Genomic DNA, 14,601 nt, shown 5'->3' with positions numbered 1-14,601 from the left:
TCGTGGACTATCTTGAAAAAGGTAAAACCATAACCGGAGCATACTATTCATCATTATTGGACCGATTGAAAATCGAAATCGCCGAAAAACGACCGCATTTGATGAAGAAAAAACCGCTTTATCACCACGACAATGCGCCTGTTTATTCATGCTTAGTTGCACAAGGAAAATTGCATGAAGTCGGCTTCGAAATGATTCCTCAGCCACCGTATTCACCAGACCTGACCTCCAGCGACTATTACTTGTTCCCTAACCTTAAGAGATGGCTCACCGGTAAGCGTTTTTACTCAAATGAGGAGCTCATAGCTGAAACTGAGGCGTATTTTCGAGACCTTCCGATCGAGTACTTTTCGGACGGTATCAAAAAGTTAAAAAAACGTTGGACTCGCTGTATTGACCTAAAAGGAGACTATGTTGAAAAATAAAACCGACTTTGGCCAAAAAAACGTCTCCGTGTTTCATTTGGTAGGGACTTATCAGACTGCCTAGTTAGTGAGAGTTTATATTGAAACACCACGAATATTAATAATTTTATAAGAATTAATGTACAATTTTTTCGTGAAAATATTCCGAAAATAATTTTTCTTACTAATAATAAGTGTTGAGGGTCGCGGATGGTAAGGTTATGAGTGTATACTAACAATTTAACAGCTTGCTCATTATGTTGAAGGTTATTTTTCAGACGGAGAGTGAATAAATAAGAAAACGATTGTTTGTAGAAAAATGAAAAATAGAAATGTTCACTGAAAAGCAATTGAAGATTAGATTGTTTATTTATGCAAATGAAGCGAAGTGAAGGTTTTAATTAACTGAATTTCTTTTTGGGCCTTTTAGCGAAAGGTTTATTTGCAATAAATACAGTTTAGCCTGCCGGTGCCGGAAACGAAACAACCTTGCCGGGGCCGGCAACGGAAAAATGTTATCGGTGCCGACAACGGAGCAATTTTACCGGCGCTCGCAACGGAACAACCTTGTTGGTGCCGGCAACATTGCTCGTTGCCGGTTTTTTCCGCCTGGGGGGGGGGGGATTTCCGAAAAGCGTGTGGTGATGTATTTTTCATTCACTGCTTACGAATATGGTCATGAAATTTGGAGAAAAAAAACATTTTGAAGTCAAATCTTCAAAAAAACGACGTTGCTAACGTACTAATATTGTCGTATTTCGATGCATTCATTATGAAAAATGGACATGGAAATAGCATAGAGAGCACCCGGCGGAAAAAAGCCGGCAACGAACAATATTGCCGTCACCAACAAAATTGCTCCGTTGCCTACACCGGCAAGATTGTTCCATTTGCCGACGCCGGCAGGCTAAACTGTATTTATTAAAAATAAATCTTTCGCTGAAAGGCCCAAAAAGAAATAACAAACAACGAAGACAATTGTTTAACAATGAATCATAATTAGAGTGATGAGGTAAGTATCGTTTTTGTAAAAGTATTTACTTTCAAAACCACAACCTACTCTCCAGAGCTGGGCACAAAATACCTTAACTACATTGCTGAAATACATGTATTTCAGCACCATGTAGTTGAAATACATCACGGGGAAAATATAATTCAGCTGATGTAGTTCGAATAAAACTACAAGATACACACCAGTATCAAGGAGTGGGAGTGCAGAAGAGGGACAAAGAGAGGAGAGAGTAGGAAGAAATAGAGATGAGAGAATGTTGATGGTGATGAGAGGAGGGGCAGTAAGTGGGACTTGGAGAGGGGTTGTTAGAGATCAGAGCGAAAATCACTCTGGGTGGGGGGGGGGGGTTAAATCCTACAATACGGTGCATAGAGTTGCGCAGAGTCATTGTGTGACGCATTATCCTGCGCATTAGAGTCCTCTAGTATATAGGATTGCACGGTTGAGTCCTCCGCAGTCTATCAGATTGCGCAGTAGAGATTAGAAATGCGTAGAGCTGCGCAGTAAGTTCTGCAGTGCATAGGGATGATCGACAGGCACGTGCGGTACACGCATGTGCTAAGTAAAAGGCTGCTTCATGCATGGGTGCGCACTAGGTATACACTGCAGTCAAGGTTGCGCATGGGAGACCTCCGATGTGTAGCGATGCGCGTTAGAGATACATGGCTGGTACGAATGTGCTGTACAGTCTTCAAGTGTATATAGTTGTGTCGTGCGCTTATATGTTCGATTACACTGCGCAGTAGAGTTATGCGATTCTCATGGCTACGGAGTAGAGTGATGTGCATGGATTCACAGTGGAGTTCTGTGGTGCGCATGGATGCGCAGTAGAGTTATCCGGTACACATAACTGCGCAGTAGAGTTCTGTGATTCACATGCTTGCACAGTCGAGCTCCGTGATGCGGATGACTGCGCGGTATAGGTATGCGATTGGCATGGATGCGCGGTAGCGTTACATGATGTATATGACTGCGCAGTAGAATGATGAAACGATTAGGCTATATTTTAGATCCTGTTATGTTTAGGGTTGCGCAGTCGAGTCATGTGATTTACAAGTCTGCGCATTATAACCATGGCATGCTTAGGGTTGCGCATTAGATCCTGCCAGTTTTTATGATTGCGCAGTATATATGTATAATGCGTAGAGGTGTGCAGTAAGTTCTGCAGTGCGTAAGGATTCTCGGCGGGCACGTGTGATGCACGCATGTGTGCAGTAGAGGCCTACTGCATGTGGGTGTGCAGTAGATATGCACCGTATTCGAGGCTGCGCATTAGAGACTTACGATGTTTGCTGGTGCGCATTAGAGATACATGGCTCGTACAGATGTGTAGTACAGTCTTCAAGTTATATAGATGTGTCGTACTCTTATATAGTCGATTACACTGCGCATTAGAGTTATAGAATGTACCAGGATGCGTATTAGAGCTATGCGATTGGCAGGAATGCACAGTAGAGTCGTGGCATATACGGCTGCGCAGTAGAGTTGTGTGGTACATATAGCTGTGCAGTAGAGCCTCTAAGAACTACGAAATATAAATCTCTACTGCGCAATTCTATCGACTGAAAGACTAATGTGCAACCCTAAACATTTCTTGGTTCTAAAGGACAGCACGCGTTTTACAGGACTCCCCTGCGCATAACTCTACTGCGCAGCCATGTATGTGTAACGCAGAATTCTTCTGCGCGGCTATGTACATCACAGAGCTCTACTGCGCAGTCATATACATCAACTTGGGAATTTTAACGTAGAATGCGAATTTCAACAATTTAAAAGTTGATTAAAATGTATACACTTTTTAGTTTAAATTTTAATCACATTAAATACAATTAAAATGGGACACAATCCTTTCCCGATAAAAGGTATTGAAACGTATATTTCAAATATACGATTGATTATGCATTCGAAACTTTGCAAGTTCTACGATACGTGTGTACATATTTATTCAATTCAATTCGTTCGTTCTGACCATGGGTTAAGGATTTGTTTAAATTCTCATTTTTAATATTATTCTTATCGGAGATGTATTCAATTTGTGTTAGACATATAAATTATTACATATATTTATTTACATTTATTTGCCATTTTTTTATTTTATTTTTAAACTTCGCGCGGAACACACTACTTGAGCTATTATTGATGCGCTTAAAGTCACCTTCAGCAGAAGTTTATGACATTTAAAAAATTTTTAAACGCTGCAAAAAAAGTATTGTGATTACTCCGTGAGTTTCTAATTAAAATTTTAACGTAGTGTTGAGAATAGCGATTCATATATGTATCATTTAATACCATCTTAAGAATGTACGAAGTACGTTTGGTTTTTAGCGGTCCTCGCTAGGCTGTTTTTAATGTATACTATGCGAATGCAATTCATACGATATGACTACGGGGATGTGTTGCGTGAATCAGACCACCATGAAAACAGGTAGACGGTTACAGATTATCAATGCGAGAGCATGATCCGATGTCGCATTTCATTCTTTATGTACAATAAGGCTCACTTTAAATCTGAATAAACTTCTTTTTATTTTACCGTAACTTTTGACATGATTCTCTTGTATTTGAAACTTTTGTGATAATAGGTTCTGGGCCCAGTGCTGCATCTCAAACAGTAGAGTCTGTGCAAAGTTACGGAAGTGTAAACAAATATTTTTAAAAAACTGTAAAGATAAAGCGCAACTTGTGAAGAAAGTCAAGTCTCGGTGAATTCGGTAATTTGATGTTAAAACTGAATTTCTGTGTGTCAGAATGGCTGATGCGAAAGTTCATCACATTGATCGCTTCACAGACAAAATTACCAACTCTGGGTACATCGAGTGCAAATTTATATGGTGGAGAATAAACTGAAGAGGTACATCGATGGATCAACTCCAAGACCTGCAGATGCAACAGAAGCTGCGCTGGGTGTGAAGAAAAGGATGCTGCAGCACATGCATTTTTAATGAGAGGTCAAGAACGGGACCAGTAAAAATATTAGACTAGATGGCGCTCGTCTGAGTTCAGAATTCAAAATGAACTTGAGCAGACGATAGAAATTCTATCGTCTGCTTACGTCTGCTCAAGTTCACTCTATCTGCAAGAATTATATTTTTTTGCGTGATGAACTTGGATTCACAATGGATTTTCACCGACAACACAAACTAAAAATGGAACCAAATCAAATCGATCATCGATCAAATGCAATCAAATGTTAAAGTCTGTTGGAATAGTTCTATGATAGAACGAATAATCAAATGTTAAAGTCTGTTGGAATCGTTCTATGATAGATCGATTGCAACAGACTTAAATATTTGATTGCATTTGATCGATGATAGATTTTATTCTGTTCAATTTTTGGTTTGTTTTATTGGTTATTATTATTCATGTATTTATTTCAGAAAGAGAAGTCAACATAACCTACAAATTAAGGGAAGAAGGGGTCGTTGATGTAGACAATCGTTCTTGTCACGTCCCCTAGGTGGCGCTAATCTTGCATTTTGCCACAATCTATAAGTATCCCCTCTAAATACATGGGAGTGGACATACCGTGGTTTGTACAAGTGCTCTTGGATCAGTTTATAAATGCAAAAATGGATCCAAATGATTCAGTAGCTGATCACATTGCAAAAGTTGTCTCCTTTTAGGTCAATACAGCGAGTCCAACGTTTTTTTAACTTTTTGATACCGTCCGAAAAGTACTCAATCGGAAGGTCTACAAAATACGCCTCAGTTTCAGCTATGAGCTCATTTGAGTAAAAACGCTTACCGGTAAGCCATTTCTTCAGGTTAGGGAACAAGTAATAGTCGCTGGGGGTCAGGTCTGGTGAATACGGTGGCTAAGGAACCAATTTGAAGCCGATTTCATGCAATTTTTCTTGTGCAACTAATCATGAATGAGCAGGCGCATTGTCGTGATGATAAAGCGGGTTTTACTTCTTCAAATGCGGTCGTTTTTCGGAGATTTCGATTTTCAATCGGTCCAATAATGATGAATAGTATGCTCCGGTTATGATTTTACCTTTTTCAAGATAGTCTACGAATATTGTGCCATGTGCATCCCAAAATACGGAGGCCATAACCTTTCCGACCCATTGTTGCGTTTTTGGACGCGTCGGAGCACTTTGGCCCGGTGGAACCTACTGTTTTGCCTGTTGCGTTGACTCAGGAGTGTAGTAGTGGATCCAGGTTTCATCCATGGTTATGAATCGGCGCAAAAACTCGGTCGGCTTACGCGAAAATAATGCCAAATTCTGCTGTGAAGTTGTCACACGAATCCGTTTTTGGTCCACTGTGAGCAAACGCGGCACCCATCGCGCGCAGAGCTTCTTCATGCCCAAAACTGAATGCACGATATTGCCCACACGTTCCAATGATATGCCTACAGTATTAGCTATCTCTCTCAATTTCACTTTGGGATCATTTAACATCATATCATGGATTTTTTGAACATTTTCTGGTGTAGTGACCTCTTTTGGGCGCCCAGATCGTTCAGCATCAACTGTGCTCGTACGGCCACAACGAAAATCGGTAAACCACTTATGAATCGTTCCATTCGACGGTGCAGAGTCCGGGTAATACTTATCCAGCTTGGCCTTGGTCTCGGATATCGTTTTCTCGCGAAGATAGTAGTGTTTGATCAAAATTCGAAACTTAGATTTTTCCATATTAAAAAAAACTCGGAGGTTAGTCGCTTCTCAGTGCTGTAACTTGTAAATGCGTAAACATAAATCGCTGAAGTTTTGACAGGCGTCATTTGAAGGATCAAGCTCGACGAGAATGGTTCACATTAGTGAATACTAATGCCATCTCTTAGAATTTTCAGGTACTTATCAGACTGCCTAGTAGCTAAGGTTGTTTCCAGCTTATCAGCAAAATTTGATAATGTGCGTACAGCCTGGTACGCTGTTCTCCGTACTGATCAAACAGTTGAAAAATTGACTAATCATTTAGTCGACGAAAATTGCCTGCTAAAGATGCTTGAGTTGAATTTGTCAACAGAAGTAAAAGACGAAGCATTCTACGCAAAAGGAAAACAAACTAAGCAGAAAGAAACCTCCACAAAAAGAAAAGGCTCGTATCACTATTGTAAAAAGCCTGGCCATTGGACACGTGATTGTCAAATTAAGAAAAAGGCTAATAGCAGTAGTGAGTCTTTGTTGGGTCAAAAGATAAATGATCAATATTTTCAAAAAGATTCTTGTCGTTCAGAAAAGAGCGGTTCAAAAAATTGAACGAATTTTCAAATAATGAATATTCGATCTTAGTGGGAGATGGTAATTCCCTCTATGTGAAAGGAAAAGGTGACGTCGAGGTTGAAGTGCAAAATGACTCTGGAAATCTCACGAAACACACGATTGGAGATGTTTTATACGTTCCACATATCAAGAGAAATTTACTTTCAATAGGACGTTCATCGGAAAAAGGTATGGAAATTATTTTCAAAGAACCAGGTCAAAACGTTTGTTTTTTTTTAAATAAAAATAATCGACTGATATTTGATGAAACAAGACACAATAAAATATTTTACAGAATGAATTTCAAGCCAGTGGGAGCAAATGCGAAACAAATTTGGTAGAAACAGAAAGATAAAAAGAACCAAGTAGCAGGAAAATTCTGTGAAGTGTTTGATGGTAGAATATAATGAAGGAAGCAAAGCCTACCATGTCTATGATCCAGCTGCAAAATGGTGCTACATTCGAACAGATGTAATTTTTTATGAAAGCTGAAATCTGAACCTTCTCATATGATTATCACGAATCAAGAAGAAGAGAATAATAAGATACAACAGTCAGTGGGAGGTCAAAGTATGAATCGACACAAGTACACGGTAATAAGCGTTGAACAGTGAAGAATTACTATTTTCAGATTTCAGCATAAAAGTGAAGATTATTTTATTCTTTTGAATGCGCGATTTTTCCATCTGTCTAGAATGTGATTATAAGAATAGGATATCTCAGAAACTTATTTGTTTCTATTTCCATAGCGGCCGCCGCATAGGTTCACAAAATATGTGTAATAAATTGTTTTAATTCCTTCATTTGGAATAAAAGTTTTGAAAATTTAATTTAAAGCAATTAAAGCCCGCCTCTCTAGAGTTAAAATTATTTTTATTCACACATTTAAATAGATTTCTCTGATGCATTTTTAAAGACGTTTAAATAAATTATAAAAATATAAATAAAGAACATTTTTTATATTTTTCGAATTTACAAGTCATAAAAAGATTTATTAATGAAAAATAGGTTCAATAAATTCTTTCGTTAAATTTTGCTAAGTCGATTGAGAGGAATAGGATTTGCACTTTTTCTGTTCCCGTGGGGGGATTTTTAGATGGAGGAACAATCGTGTATTCATAGGAATACAAATTCTTAATTTTTCTGAATTCACCGCTTATTACCGGTTAGAAATGAAGAATCCGCGCCTGCCGATATCAAGAGATCCCTATCGTCTACGAGAAGTTTATAAAAGTGGTTCGGAAATAGCAGAGGCACTTTTTGCTATATGTGAACCACAAACTGTACGTGAAGCATTGGATTTTGAAAAGTAAAATCAATGGAAGCAAGCTATCAACGAAGAATTGGAGTCTCTGAAAGAAAATGAAACGTGAGTTTTGGTTCCCAGACATGAAAATATTATTTCAAATCGTTTGGATCTTCAAAAAGAAATACAAATCGGATGGAAAAATTGACAAGTTCAAAGCTCGACTTGCCATTCGAGGCTTCGCGCAAAAGGAAGGGATTGATTTCAAGGAAACCTTTGCTCCTGTTGGGATGTATGGCTCTATAAGGTTGGTGCTTTTAGTTGCTGCAGCAGAAGATTTGGAAATGACTCAGTTCGACGTAAAAACTGCTTTTTTGTATGGAGAATTGGAGGAAAGAATTTATATGGAACAAGCGCCTGGATTCGAGATAGATAATCGCGTTTGTTATCTCAAGAAAAGTTTGTGAGGACTCAAACAAGCCCCAAGACAATGGAATAAAATGTTACGGAATTTCTAAGTGAGTATGGATTAGTTCAATCAAAAGCTGATTCCTGTTTGTATTCTTTATTTAATTAAAAGGTAATTTTGTATTTGATTTTATATTTAGATGACGGAATCGTTTGCTGTAGTGATGAAGCAAAAATGAATAATTTATTGTCTGAACTTAGTCGCATGTTTAAAATCAAAGATTCAACAGCTGAGTGTTTTGTCGGAATACAAATAGGGAGAGATAGAAATGCAAAATCCGGTTTGCATTCCAGCTGATCCTAGTAAGAAATTTACGAAAATGTCTGATTTAAACGAAGAAAAAGGGGGTTTTGTTTCCTTACAGAGAGGCAATTGTTTCACTTATGTTTTTAATGGTAACGACCAGACCTGATTTAGCCTTCATAATCAGTGTTTTGAGACCGTTTGCAGAAATTCCAAAGTCAAGTAATTGGAATGGAGTAAAACGAATACTGAAATGTTTGAAAGGCACTTCAAATCATAGTATTGTTTTTGGGGATGCTTCAAAAGACAATGTTTAAACGCATATTGTGCTTCTGCTTGGTCCAGTGATTTAGATACGCGAAAAAGTATCACCGGATGGATTTGCCTTTTTAATTATGTTCCTGTGGCCTGGTCGTCAAAGAAATAATCCACCGTTGCTACTTAATCGAAAGAAGCTGAATTCATATCTTTTTGTTCTGTAACTAAAGAAGTTGTTTGGCTCCGGCGTAATCTCACTGAATTAAATTGTAATTAAAATTTGCCTACAACTGGTTATTAAGATAACCCAGCTTCTTCTAAGTGATCCAAGCATATTGACACTCAATATCATTTTACCTTTGAGAAACAAATAGTAGGGGAAATAAATGTAATTTATAATAAAATAAATGAACAATTAGCAGATCCACTTGCAAAAGCTTTGTGTAAACAAAAGTTTCAAAGTATGACTCTGGCAGACCGAAGGACTCGACTGGAGCCTCTACAAAGTACCCGTAAAGACCTCATTTGGTCCTCATTCGGTTCCTTTAGAAAAAAAATTAGAAAAAACGGAAAAATCAATTGTTAAATTGTTGAAATTCGGATTCTACGTTGAAATTCCCTATAAAAGGTCACGGAATAATCGCAATAGTTTTTTTTGCAACGGTAAAAAGTTTAAAAAAATATAAGACGTATAACGCCTGTTGACTGTTATACTTCAAACGCATCGCCTGTAAGTAGCAGTCAACAGGCGTTATACGTTTTATATTTTTTTTAAAACTTTTTACCGTTGCGAAAAAAACTATTGCGATTATTCCGTGACCTTCTATAGGGAATTTTAAAGTAGAATCCGAATTTCAACCATTTAAAAGTTGATTTTGCTGTTTTTTCGAGCCAGGGGATTTATGAAAGCGGAATTAGAAGTTAAGCGAAACCTGTTTTATACAGATACCCATCGAGTGGGAGTGTTGAAAATAGCGATTCCAATATCTGCATCATTTAATATGAGCTTAAGAATGTACGAAGTGAGTTTGATTTTTAGCGATCCTCGCAAGGTTGTCTTTAATGTAAACTATGCGAATGTGATTCATACGATATGACTACGAGGATGACTGCATTTAAATATTCTTCCAGATCTCTCAATATTTTGTGAATAAACAAATAGTTTAAGTCTTATAATTGCATTTTCAAAACAGAAGAATAATAATTCGTTCCATAAAATAAGGATATACACACCCTGCTAATAATGGATTATTAAAAGTCATTGAAAATAAAATTGTCGGAATAAGAATCACTTACATTTTACGTAATTTAAACCAATCTATTTCTATAGCTTTAAATAATTTTGTATTATGAATGAAATTGAATATATTTTTCACCAATCATATTAAATAAATTTTTATCACTTTTAAATCATTGTAATTGCGTTATTAACAACAATTGAAGAATCTAAATTAATCATATTTTGCGCAATTAAACCCAGTCGATTTGTATAGTTTGAAATAATTTTAATTATACGATTAAAACTTAATAAATAAATTTAATTTAATAGTTTTCCTGGAATAAAAATTAAATAAATTCTTATCATTTTTCAATCATTTTAATTGCTTTATTGAAAACAATTGAAGGAATCAGAATTAACTATATTTTGAGCAATTGAACCCAATCGACTTCTATAGTTTTAAATAATTTTAATTCTACGATTAAGAATGAATAAATTAATGAATTTTAAATTTTTTGTCACGAGCTAAAATCAATCAATTCTTATAATTTTTCAATCATTTTAGCTGCTTTATTTAAAACAATTTCAAACGAAATGGATGTGGCTGTTTGTGTACAGGCGGGGTGGTGGGGGGGGGGGTGCTTAATTCTTCATGTATGAGAAGGCTCATTTTAAATCTGAATAAATTTGTTTTTATTTTACCATAACTTTTTACATGATTCTCTTGTATTTTAACCTTTTGTAACAATACGCAGAATCCGAATTTCAACAATTTAAAAGTTGATCTGGCTGTTTTTTTTATTTTTAAGAAGGAACCAAAGGGTGACTCACTTGGGTCTTTAAGGGTACATTCTAGAGGCTCCTTTCGGTTCCTTCCGTCCGGCAGGGAGCATTTGACAGTTTCGAGTGCATTTAAAGCAACAAAAAAAGGTAATTACTAGGCTGTTTCTTCATTACAGTTGGTCTGTCATATGAAAAGTGGTTTGGTGTAAAGTCATCAGTAGGAGACCTGACAATTTTTTACAATTCTTACAAAATCTTACAAAATTACAAAATTACAAAGTTACAAAAATCTTCAAATTTGAGCAAAATCGGTTAATATTTAGGGTGGCGCAAATACCATGAAATTTCCCATTGTTGTACTTTGTTTTTTAAGAAAGTTCCTAAATGTTTAAACACATTAAAATTGTTGAAACACATTTTTTTTACTGATTTGATGTATTTTTGTTATTAGTGAAAAAGAGAAAATGCTTTATTACCTTATTCGAACTTCTTTGTTTTGAGGGCCGGTAAAAATTGAGAGTTAATGTTTAAGCAAATTAAAACATAAAATTATTTCAATCTTTCGAAAAATAGAAAAAATAAAACATGTAAACAAAAAAATTGTTCAACAAATTTTAATTTCTTAAAACATCTACGAGTATTTATGATAAAGAAATTAGTACTTAAAAATATTAAAATTTGTCGAAAATTTAGTAAGATAAAATGATTCTCCTGCTTTTCTTAGGTAAAATATATCAAATAAAATGTATAGAATATATAAAAAATATAAAAACTGACTTTTTCCCATGTTAACTCAATAAAAGCTTCATGATTTTTGCGCCAGCCTTAAATATTAACCGATTTTGATAAAATTTTGAAAATTTTTTTGGGCATTCGAACAAAACTGGGGGGCATGAAAGCAGAGAAATTCGAAAAGTAAAAAATAAGGGCCACCCTAGTAATTCCTAATGATTATTATTGATAATCCTTTGTGCTGTTGAAATGTTGATTCGAAAATGAAGTTTTTTCTAGATTTCTTACGAGGTGCCAGGAACAAAACGAAAGCAAGACACATCGACATCTTTAAACAAGAAAATTGAGGTGGTTTACCAGGGGGGTCGAAGAAAACGAAAGAGTCTCTACAAAGTACCCTTAAAGACCCATTAGAAACTCACGGAGTAATCGCAATACTTTTTCTTGCAGCGTGACAAACTTAATAAAATAAAATACCTGCCATTTACATGGGCCGAAGGCGGCTTCAAGTGCATCTTCTTCCCTGGCAGGTCAAAGGAACCGAAAGGAGCCTTATTGAAGCTTTAAAAATTAAAAAAAGCCATTAACTTCTGGTGAAGGTGACTTCAAGCGCATCCATAATAGCTGAACTAGTATGTTGCGCACGAAGTTTAAAAATAAAATTCTCTCTTATTTGCATCGCGACGTTGTTGTCTGAGGCTCCCACTGCGTGGTGCTAGCATCCAGAAAAAGTTCTTAAAGTAACCGACGGAAAGCTTATTAACTGCTACTAAAAGAAGATGCACTTGAAGCCGCTTTCAGCCCATGTAAATGACAGATATTTTATTTTTTTAATTTTTTAACGCTGCAAGAAAAAGTTTTGCGATTACTCCGTGAGTTTCTAATGCAAATTTTAAACGAATAATTCGAATTTCAACAATTGAAAAGTTGATCTTGCTGTTTTTTTGGGTTTTTTTTTTAAAGGAACCGAATGGGGACCCAATAGGGTTTTTTACGGGTACTTTGTAGAGGCTCCTTTTTGGTTCCTTCGGTCCGCCAGGGTTTTAGAAGCAGTTAATAAGCGTTCCGTCGGTAACTTTAAGAATTTTGTCTGGATGCTAGCACCACGCAGTGAAAGCCTCAGACAACAACGGTGCGATGCAAGTGAGAGAGAATTTTGTTTTTAAACTTCGCGCGCAACATACTACTTAAGCTATTATGGATGCACTTGAAGTCACCTTCAGCAGAAGTTATTGACATTTTTTAAAATTTGTAACGCTGAAAAAAAAGTATTGGGATTACTCCGTGAATTTCTAAAGAAAATTTTAACGTAGAATCCGGATTTCAACAATTTAAAAGTTGATCTGGCTGTTTTTTTTTTTTGAGATTTTTAAGAAAGAACCGAAGGAGGAGTCAGTGGGGTGTTTAAGGGTACTCTGTAGAGGCTTCTTTCGGTCCCTTCGGTCCGCCAGGGTTTTAGTAGCAGTTAATAAGCGTTCCGTCTGTAACTTTAAGAATTTTGTCTGGATGCTAGCGCCACGCAGTGGAAGCCTCAGACAACAACGCTGCGATGCAAGTGAGAGAATTTTGTTTTTAAACTTCGTGCGCAACATACTACTTAAGCTATTATGGATGCACTTGAAGTCACCTTCAGCAGAAGTTATTGACATTTTTTAAAATTTGTAACGCTGAAAAAAAAGTATTGGGATTACTCCGTGAGTTTCTAAAGGAAATTTTAACGTAGAATCCGGATTTCAACAATTTAAAAGTTGATCTGGCTGTTTTTTTTTTTGAGATTTTTAAGAAAGAACCGAAGGAGGAGTCAGTGGGGTGTTTAAGGGTACTCTGTAGAGGCTTCTTTCGGTCCCTTCGGTCCCTCAGGGCGAACTCTTTTTTTGAACGATAGTAACAAAACCTGTGATAATCACAGATGTCATCCCGGAATTTAGTGACTTACTTTTGAAATTCGGAAACTACAGCACCATTTTTATATTTACCCTAATATTACAATAAATTTTCAGAATGCTGATCCACACGTGCTGCAGTTCCAACTCGAGAACAAACTTTTGCAGCGATTATGGAACAGTAGAAACAACTTGAAACTTTACGATCGAAGCTACGCAAGTTTTTGAGTGAAGGTCAGATGAAAATGTTGAGCGAGGGCAGAGTTTCCAAGTGGTCAGATGATATGATAATGGCTGGCCTCAAGTTTCGTCGGGCTCTTCCCTAGCGGACCGAGTCAACTGAAAGGATACTCTACAGAGTATTCTCCTAGTATTCACAGCGTAAACAACTTTTCCATCAATTCTCGAAAAAGAAAAACCGTTAATGGCATTGCGACAATCAAGAGGGCTAGAATTTAAGTTTGAAATGTATAAAGTAAAATCGGAGAATAAACTAATCGTTCGAACATTTTTCTTATTTAATCCTAGATCTTTTAATTACAATCACATTTAATCATATACATGAGATTACTTATTAAAATTCAACAGGGAATTGCTGTGGGGTCACCCAAGCGGAAAAATTATATATAGTTTATATATAGTATGAAGTTTTATATATAATATTCATTTTCCTTATACAAAAAATGTATAAAACAAATAAATATTATATACAATACTTCACACTATATATAAACTATGTATAATATTTCTGCCTGGGCATCCACAAAATACGTGATACATTTTTCAGGAGTTTCAGTCCCAACCACCCCCTTCCGTAATGCTTGTCCATTGTTTTAAACATGCAGAATTATATCTTGACATGCTTTCTTCCCCCCTGAACGTATTACGTATTTTGTGGATGACCCCTATTGAATTTTAATACTTAATAATATTAATGTGCGATTTTTATACTCCCTTTGGTACTCGGTAATAAGCGTTGAATTCAGAAAAATTAAAAATTTGTATTCCGATGAATACGCAATTTTTCCTCCGTCTAAAAATTCCTCAAAGGGAACAGAAAAAGTGCAAATCCTATTCCTCTTAATCGGCTTAGTAAAATTTAATGAAAGCATTTATTCAACCTATTTTTCAATAATAAA

General features: G+C 36.2%; 1 long non-coding RNA gene across 1 annotated transcript in view; it reads left to right on the top strand.

The window, feature by feature from the left end:
- Positions 1-13,903, top strand: part of LOC117177341 — a 15,746-nt gene extending 1,843 nt beyond the window's left edge. Inside the window, exon 3 of the long non-coding RNA XR_004467690.1 lies at positions 13,580-13,903. This is a non-coding gene — a long non-coding RNA (uncharacterized LOC117177341). The remainder of the gene's footprint in view (positions 1-13,579) is intronic.
- The last annotated feature ends 698 nt before the right edge of the window (positions 13,904-14,601 follow it).

Source organism: Belonocnema kinseyi, chromosome 7 (assembly GCF_010883055.1).
Source record: "Belonocnema kinseyi isolate 2016_QV_RU_SX_M_011 chromosome 7, B_treatae_v1, whole genome shotgun sequence".
NCBI classification, from domain to species: Eukaryota; Metazoa; Arthropoda; class Insecta; order Hymenoptera; family Cynipidae; genus Belonocnema; species Belonocnema kinseyi.
This window is presented reverse-complemented; position numbering and strand designations above follow the sequence as displayed.